The sequence below is a fragment of the Medicago truncatula genome, chromosome 1 (genome assembly GCF_003473485.1).
Source record: "Medicago truncatula cultivar Jemalong A17 chromosome 1, MtrunA17r5.0-ANR, whole genome shotgun sequence".
Lineage (NCBI taxonomy): Eukaryota > Viridiplantae > Streptophyta > Magnoliopsida > Fabales > Fabaceae > Medicago > Medicago truncatula.
The window spans coordinates 30,515,584-30,525,902 of NC_053042.1; positions in this window are offsets into that span (position 1 = coordinate 30,515,584).

Sequence of the window (10,319 nt, forward strand, 5' to 3'; positions counted from 1 at the left end):
GTTTCACAAGGACTCTATTGACGTGCTTAAAGATCTCAACGACTCTCTCACACCTCTATATAAAGGAGTGAAGACTTGAAGATCAGTAGAGAAGAGACAACAAGTTAAAAGCGTCCAAACTCTGTCAAATTTGTTTCACAGAAAAGCACTTTGAATTTCAGTGTTCATTTGATATATCTTAGAAATTCTTAAGTCTAGAGAGTCTTTCAATTGCATTGTATTGTGAACACCACTGATTGTATATCAAGTGTTCAAAATCAAACAATTTTCTGTGTAATTCTGTTTGAATAGAAGTCTCTTGCTTTAGTGCTTGAGCAAAGGAAGTCTCTTGACTGCGTGCTTGAGCATTTGTGAAGTCTCATACTAGGTGTAGTATTGAGCAGTTGTAATCCGTGTGATTAAACTTAGTGGAAATCTCCTTGGAAGTGCAAGGGGGACTGGACTACTTCCGGTTTGTGGAAGGAACCAGTATAATTGCATGTGTCTCTCTTTCTTCTCTCTACTCTGTTTTTACTCCGCTGCGTATCCAATTCTAAACTACACATCAGAAGCAAATCAACAGCTTCTGAAGTGATCTTAGAAGAGGATTTTATTTTGAGAAAAAGAAAACACAATTCAACCCCCCCTTCTTGTGTTTTTCTCACCTTCATGGTAGTATCCGTTTTTTTTTTTTATTATATTAACATCCCTAAATTATGAATAATATTTTTTAGGTCAAATGCATCTAAAGGTCCTTTAAGTTTTTTGTTTTTTCAAAAGTCGTCCTTTAAGTTTCAAAAGCCACAAACAAGTCCTTTAAATTTCAAAAGCCACAAACAAGTCCTTTTAGTTTTTGAATCGTTTCAAACAAGTTCTTTTAGAGAATGATGGTGATGATTTAGATGATAGCAACAAAGAGCATTATCCACCATTTTTCATGCCTAAAAAGATGACTAATTTTAAGTGGGTGTTAGGAACCAGATTTGGTATCAAAGATGAGTTCAAGGAAGCAATTACCAACTATGCTATCTACAATAGGACTTGTTTAAAACGATTCAAAAACTAAAAGGACTTGTTTGAGACTTTTGAAACTTAAAGGACGACTTTAAGAAAAATGAAACACTTAAAGTACCTTTAGATATATTTGACCTATTTATTATGACGTTCATCGAAGGTTAACAGAATTGAATGAATGACTAAAAATCAAATATTGTATTTCATTGCATAAGTTAGTTTTGAACGATTTTGTGTTTTTCATTTTTTCTGTACTTATAATTCTACTCGAAATCCATTCATGTAGATGTAAGCTAAATCAATTTACTACCTCAGTCCTTAATTATAAGACCCTTTTGAAGAAAAAAAATTGTCCCTTTTTTAAGACCCATTTGCTATTTCCAACTATATTAATTATTTCTTTACATACATGCCCCTATTAATTATACATCTTTTTCTTCAATCAACAATAAATAACATGTTGAAAACATAAACAATTTCTCTCTTAAAGGATAAAATTGTAAAAACAATACTAATACAAACATATTTAATACAAATATCCACTATCTTAATTCCCGTTATTTTTTCAAAAGGACCCTATAATTAAGGACGGATGTAGTACTTTATTCAATACAATTACTCAAAACTAAAACTCTTTTCAAATCAATTAAATTAAAGGATAATGTTTTCCTATATCATTATTCGATTAAATAAAAACCTTACCTTTCTTGAATTTATGTTGTTTAATATCTTTGGTCAACATTTTCTCCAATCAAGCATTTATTATACTTTAAAATGTATTTGAATATCTGAAGTTTTATACTTCCTCCGATCCTATTTACAAGAGAAAGTTGACTTTTTAGATACATTGAATAATGTATGTATCTAGTTAAGAACCTAAAGCAAATACATAAATTATTTAATGTTTCTAAAAAGTAAATTGTCTCTTATAAATATGACCGGAGGGAGTATTAATATTTAATACTCTCTTTGATTTTTTTTTATACTCTATAAAATAGTACATTATCCCCGTGAGCTTAACTCAGTTGGTAGGGATATTGCATACTATATGCAGGAGCCGGGGTTCGAACCCCGGACACTCCCTTCTCCACAATTAAATTGTGTTAGCTCTAACCACTAGGCTACTTGATAAAAAAAATAAAAATAGTACATTTAATAAAATATATTAATAAATTTAATCTTTTTTTAATCACCAAATAATCCTATAAATATATATTTCTCTTTTAACAATTATTGTAACCTTCATAAAACATAATTTCTTTACTTCCAAAAAAAATAAAATTAATTGAAGGTGTAATGTCTCTGTTAATCCAAAAATTGCTTCTCATATGTGTATTGACGTTGCTATCAATGGACAATGTTCTTGGAGTGCCCCGTCGCCATGTGAACATTCTTAACTCTTTGGAAGATAATTTGGACTTAACCGTTCATTGCAAGTCTGCAGATGATGATCTTGGATCTCATCTTCTTCATCATGGTGATAGTTATGGCTTTAAATTTCTAAATAATTTTTTTGGTGATACACAATTCTTTTGTTCCTTTCAATGGAAGGGTGAGTTTAAATGGTATGATATATACATAGCAAGTAGAGATAGTACCAAATGTTACATTTGCAATTGGTATATACAAAAATCGGGACCATGTCGGGTTCTATATCATGGGGGTTCTGAATGTTTTCCTTGGAATATTAATCATTGATGTAATACATTTTGATCTTAATAAAACTTGTATTTCGAGGGATTAAGAACCCAATGTTTTATCTATCTTTTTACATCTTAATGGAATTGTGTTAGATGAGTGTCGTATTGTAAGAGGTGAAAGGATTAAATAATCACCATCAGATTAAATGTATGCCATCACGACCTTTTTTTTTTTTTTTTACAACTCATACAATTAAATCCCCAATTTTTTCACAAGTTTTTAAATCAGATTAATAATTGTGACAATGCTTATATCTACTAATTGTCAAAACACTATACAATTACTCCCTCCGTCCCAAATTGTATGACGTTTTGAACATTTAACACGTATTAAGAAATATAATTAATTTTGTGTGGGAATGAGATATTATGAGTTATTTTACAAAATTGTCCTTAATAAATGATATGGGAAAGATAAATGAATGACTTGGAAGTAGAGAAGGCAATAAATAGTGAAGGATATAATAGGAAAAGTAACATTAATGATTCATTGGTATTGTAAAGCGATATACAATTTGAGACAATTTTTTTTCTTCAAAGTGACATACAATTTGGAACGGAAGGAGTAATAAATTAACAAAATCTATAGTTCCTAGAATAAAGAAAACATAGATTTTGGGCTTTGTTTCAGAAACATTGACTAATTACGAGAAACATAACACCAAAAAATATTAGGGATAACAAGGTAGAAACATGAGTTTCCGAAACGTTAAAAGTGCATATGGAGAACAAGTGGAGTTGATGTGCGAAAGAGTAGATGAAGTTTTAGGTCTGAGTAGTAAAGTTCGAGAGAGAAGATAAATGTGAAATTCTTGTGTAGGAACGAATCTAACCTATCATCCTTACAAACAAAAAATTAAAATATGGCACGTCGTTGTTTTTCCACCATGAATGGTGTTGGTGGTGAATGGTGATGGAAGATCACGAACTAGTGGCGGTGGAGAGAGAGAGAAAGGACTAGTTGATTTATTTTTTTATAATTATTTTAAAAGAAAACAACGACGTGTCATATTTTAATTTGTTGTTTGTAAGGATGATAGGTTAGGTTCGATCCTACACAAGAATTTCTCAAGACAAATAATCACAATAGCATACTCATTAGCATACATGTTTTATGACGTCCTTTTTTACTTCTTTTTTTTTACCTAGATCTGACTTTCTTTTGTATTCTTTGTTTTGTTATTTTATCCTTTGGGTGCAACGACGTTATTTTGTTTGTCGTCTTGGTGCAACATTGTTCATGTTCTGGTCTAATTATGGATTCATTTGGTTCAGATCGAAATATAAGTTTGATCCATTGCAGACTTAATCAATAAATTGAGCGTCAACAGGTTATAGATGTGTAGGCACGTGTATTTTGGTCACATTAGTTTTGTCATATATGTGGACAATTTCTCATTTTATACTATTGTAAGTTTGTTCATAGATTTACCATTTTTCAATTTTAAAAAAGTTGAATTTTTTTATTTTTGATGTATTTTTATCAATTCAAATAAATATTTATTTTTATTTAAAAAAATCCTTCTCATATAATTTGAGAGCATTCACCGCGCAATTTCATTTGTATTGGAAGACTAATAAAAAATTTAAATAAATTATGCTTCATTGTTTTGTATACTTGAATAACTCTTATTTCTCTATATTTTAAGCAAAATTAAAGTGCCAAAGAATCACAATACAGAAGTGTATGCTGGTGATAAGTGCGAATTGGTAGTGCCAACTGTTCAGCTATTTTAAGTTCGGGGTTGTTGAAAAGTTGTTTGTTTGATTTGAGGTAAAAGTTGGTGAAACTATTAGTTACTGTGATTGAACTCCCTAAAAAAAAAAAACTGTTATTGAATTAAGTTTTGTTCGGGATGTCTTTCCTTAATCGACTATATAATCCAACGGCTATTTTAACTATGCATTCCCTTATTGCTTTTAAAACATCTCGATGTCTCGTAGATAATGAAAAATCTATTTTTCCCCTAACTTTTAATATCTTGTTCAGTTTGATGATAAAATAGCATTGAGTTGCTATAATATTTGTGATTGTAAACTTAGATTCACGTCTTGCAACTATCATCTACAAATGTTTATATTCCATGTTCTTAAGATAAAAAAAAAGTCTACTTCTAGGTTGGAAATTAAAAGATCAATTTCGAATTGCACGTTGGAAAAACATTCAGTACAAGAATAGAAACATTCAGAATACACACATGCGCGCATACAGACACACAAAACTAGTCGGACCAAGGTAAAGTACAGTGAAAGGGAAATTAGTTACACATTGTCAAGGTAATGTACAATTCAAAAAAGAGAATGACAAGATATTGCATCAAATGACTTGAATCTACAAGCCTTCAATGATCAACCTTGTTCTTATTCCTACTCACTCTATATTTTTCTCAAATTGATCAAGTGATAGAATGGCTGAAAAGTGAAGTGCTTTATTTATAGATTATGTAAAGTGATAATTTGATTCGCCATTTGCTTGCTTGTTGGGTGAATCGACATTTTTTCACCTTAATGTCTTTGCTTGGCAAAAAGTATTGGAAAAAAGAGTAATAAATAATACAAAGAATATCATTTATGATCTGGTTTCGAATATTTAGTGAGTTGTTTCTTAATAGAAAGCACATAACTGCTGCTACTAAATTTTCCTACAAATAGGAGTCTATCAGAGTACTTTAAGAGACTCAAAAGCATTCTAGAATGGCCACATGATCAGATGTGAACGGTAATCTAACAGCTAACAATAAACACAGCCACCAAAGTCATGAAGTTAAATTCTTCATGTAATTTCAGATTAAGATACCCTCGTCATTTGCTTCGATGTTTCCTTGATGTGATGTTGAATATGAATTTCCATTTTGCCTAATGAAGGGAACTTTAGGTTGAATTTTCGTGTTAATTTGGTAACTAAACTTTCAGGCATGAGGGGAATGGAGAGGGATTGAGTTACACGCATGTCACCAAACTGAATCGCTTCCCATCTAGTGAGTTTATGACAATTTATTCTCTTTTTGATAAATTTTTGAATGATTTTGATGCTTTAGAGTCATACATGTTTCTGAAAATGATGCTCAACAAAATACATGTTTTTAATTCAACTAAACATAATACATGTTTCTTTGCGTTTGCTATATATAGATGGCCGAAGAAGAGCCACCACAGCCGTCCCTGTCACCACCACAGCCACTAAGGCCACATGGAAGAGGACCTGAAATCCCAACCATCATTCATCATTTGTTCCGATGCCACAGACTCACCGGCCTGATGGACAACCGTGTGTAGATCTGCATGATAGACAACCACATGTAGATCTACCTGTTGATCCTAGTCTTTCTGACTTCGATTATACACCTGAGGACCTGCATGATCTTAATGTGCAGATTTTTGTTGATCGACATGACCGATATGTCATTTGCACTTTTGCTAATGCGAGTGTTTATAATATTGGTCATAATGTGTTCATCCTAATGTGTCGGTAATGTTGATCCGTAAGATTTTGGGAGCACACCCAAGGACTGTTTGTGTGTGCTCAAGCGGTTTTTTAGTTTACTATTATGGGATGTGAATGGGTTCAAGGTGTCCGTGTTTTTAGGCACCTTTGTATCTCTTTTATTTGCGAGAGTTGGTAGTTCTCATACATTCTTCTGCTAATGATATTTCGTTGATCCAAAAAATATTAAAAATTTTATTTCATTAATTTAAATAAAAAAAGTGGGAAGTGCTCTAAAAAAAAGTTGAAATTGTATCGCTGGGTAAAATTTCAGTTAGTAATGCTTGCGCAATCATTATGGGTGGATTAATCCGCTACTATTAATGGGATGAATCTTATTGATGGATTATACTGTCAGTAATTATTGACAGATTGTTCCGCCACTATTTATTGAGGAAAAAAAATCCTTAGTAGTGCTTTGTCAGATCTACCACTCCATTACTAAGGAAAAATTCCACCAGTAACATTACTAGCATTATTGAATGATTTGTTTTGTCACCAATCCGCTGGTAATACTTATTACTGAGGTTTTTATTTATTACTGAGGGTTTAATTTCCCCAATAATACGCAAAATTCTAGTAGTGTACTAAGGAAAAATTCCACCAGTAACATTACTAGCATTATTGAATGATTTGTTTTGTCACCAATCCGCCGGTAATACTTATTACTGAGGTTTTTATTTATTACTGAGGGTTTAATTTCCCCAATAATACGCAAAATTCTAGTAGTGTACTATCGATAAGTTGATCATGAGACGAACCTTTGTTGTTAATAATTCTCAAATTGGTTGTTAAAAAAAAAAATCTCAGATTGCTTTCTTTCAAAATGACCCAAAGACAGACCAACCAAACAACTTGAAAACAAGAACAAATTTCCTTTTTGAAAGCATGGGTGCAAAAAAATTGTTGTGCATGAAAACCAATATCTGACAAAACAACTATTAAAATATCTAACCAGCGATGAACGAGATGTCAAATTCTACCAAACAAGTCGCACTCCAAAAAAAAAAAAAAAGATGATTAATTGTTTCCTCTGAAGGTGAGAAAAACACAAGAGCGGGGGGGGGGGGGGGGGGGGGGGGGGGGTTGAATTGTGTTTCCTTTTTCTCTCTTAAATAATACTTCTTCTGATAAAACTTCAGAAGCAGTTTGTGAATGCTTCTGATGAAAAGATCAGAATCAGATATGCAGCGCGGAAAAGATCAAAGCAGAGAAAAAAGAAGCAAGACACAAGCAGTTATCCTGGTTCCTTCCACAAATCGGAAGTAGTCCAGTCCCCCTTGCACTTCCAATGAGATTTCACTATAATCACAAAGATTACAAAATGCTCAATACTCTCTAAGTATGAGACTTCTCAAAAATGCTCAAGCACACACGCAAGAGTCTTCCAATGCTCAAGCACTAAGCAAGAGTCTTCTAATGCTCAAGCACGCAGGCAAGAGGCTTCTGATCAAACAAAAATACAATGAAATAAGTTTGACTTGAACACTTGATATACAATCAGTGGTGTTCACAATACAATACGTTAAAGACTCTAGACTTTTGACTTTCTAAGATGTATCAAATCAGTGCAGAAATTTAGTGTGCTTTGTAGAATCAAATTGACAGAGTTTTGACGCTTTTTAACTTGTATCTCTATCTACAATCTTCAAGTCTTCACTCCTTTATATAGAGGTGTGAAAGAGACGTTGAGATGATTTGCACGTCTAAAGAGTCGTTTGGAATCCTTTGATCATTCACCAGTAATCCTTTGCCTGATTTGGGTGTAGTCCTTTGAAGAATTAGCTTCAAATTCATTCCCATCTTGAAGGCACAAATTCTGCAGGCATAGCTGTTGTCTTGTCTTGTAGCGTGGACAAAACAGAGTAGTGGAGGTAGTGGTTGTACACTTGTACTTTGTCAACTCTGTTAACGAAGGACAAATACTCAGTGCTATCCAAATGACCGTTGATACCTCCCTTTCAATTCTTCGTTCTTCTTAGATAATGTTGAAATGAGAAACAACTACTTTTGATCTTTAGTTTGAATTTACGGATAAAATGTAGCTTCTGGTGATGATATCGCTTCTGATGAAAACCTTGCTTCTGATGAGCTTCTGCTTCTGATGAGCTTCTGCTTCTGATGACGTCATCACTTCAGATGCACTTCAGCTTCAGGAGCACTTCAAGCTTCAGACGCAGTTTTCTTCAGATGCTATGAATTCCTTTGCTTTCCATTGTTCTTCCAAGACCTATTGAAATTACTTGACTAGCATTTGGTCCTGTATACTTGAACAATTATTAGTAATAACCAATTGACAATTTTTAATACCTTGTTATCATCAAAACTCATTAAGGTTCATTGTAAAACACATTTTGTTCCAACAATCTCCCCCTTTTTGATGATGACAAACAATAGTATTTAAAATGTTCAATTGTTGTTGATCTAATTAATAAGTTGACTACTGGGGCAGAGTTTTGAAATCTCCCCCTGAGTCTTATAGATCTTTAAGGTGAGGTTTGTAAGCTCCCCCTGAGTTCTCTACTCATTAATTAAATTTCAATAAAATACTTATAAAATATCAGAAGTATTAAAAAAAATTAGAAGGTGGTTCTGAGCAAAGCTCATATCAAAAAGTTAACTTAATCAAGTTATTATAATGGGGCTCAAAGCCTTAAAATACTATACATCTACTCCCACTTTTGTCATCAACAAAAAGTAAGTAATGAAAAACAAAAGAAAGAGTATCAGAGCAACAGAAGGATAAACAAATATAGCAATTATTTTCAGAGCAACAACTTGAAAATAGCATGAGAAATATTGAATTGATTCAGAAGCAATGATAAACCAGTTAAAATACATAGTCAAAGCAATGCAATACTTAAAACAAGATCTAAACATTCAAAAAGAATTGGTGTGCAACTAAGGTTTGGATAGCTTAGACATTTGTTCCAATAAGAATTTGATCTGCTCAGACTGCTTCTGAAGTTCTTCATCCTTTGCTCTCAGTCTTCTTCTCAGCCCTTCTTGAATTCTATCAGCTCTTGAGATGTAGACAGCTTCTGGATAGAACGGTGCGTTGGCTAGCAGAGGCACATAATCAAGCTCCTTCACTCTAGCTGCTTCATGCATATCATCCAATAATTTCTTCAACATAGCAGAGTGAGATGAGACACATTTTGTGCTCAGTTGATCCAGCAGTGTATTGAAGCCTTTCTTCAGATTCATCCATTGATCAAGATAGTGAATGGGAGGTACAGGAACTGTTCTGAGAAGAATCAGTGTCTGAATCTCATCACTTAACCTTATAAGCTGTTCATCAATATATTCAGATTCCAGGATGGTGTCTGGGATGGGTGTTTGAGATGTAGAAGGTTGATTAGAGGCTGTTTGATGGTCAGAAGAGGTTAGGTCAATTATTGGTGGTTCTGGTTGTTGTTGTTGTTCTGTGTTGGTCTGGGGTTGTTCTATGGTAGTTTGATCTAGGTCAGAAATAGTCTGTTCAGGAACAATTGATTCAGGAACAGTTTGTTCTAGGTCAGAAGCAACTTGTTCAGGAACAGTATGTTCAGGAACAGTTTGCTCAGGGATGGTTTGAGTTTCTGTTTGGGTTTCTGTTTGTTGGTTTTCCAAAACAGTCTTTTCAGGGACTGTCTTAGAGGCCTTTGTGGGTGTAGGTTGCATTTCACCACCTAAATGCTTTTCTAAGTTATGAAGAGTTGATGATTCTTGGTGTTGGGGGGTTTCTGAAGTAGTTGCTTCTGAAACTACTTCAGAGGCTTTTTGTGGAGATTGGTTATTTTGTGGGTTGGATTCAGGAAATTGTATGCTAACAGCTTCTGGAATTTGTGGTTGAAAAAAGTGATCAGGAGGCAAATTGAATTTTTCACAGATTTTTATCCTCTGTTTAGAGAATTCAATTTGTGTCTGCTCATAATCAATTGTTCCATAGGTTGTTAGTCTGGTAGGTTTGCGATTTAGTAGTTTTTCAATGTGTTGACTAAGGGGTTGGTCATCTGATTCTGTGGATGATGATGAGGGTGAAGATGGAAGGTCAGGAATCTGAGTATTGATATCAGCTTTTAAAGAAGTACCTGAAGTGTGAGCTTCTGGATGAGCTGCTTCTGGAGCTTTAGAAGCTGGTTCTGATGAAGTAGCTCCTG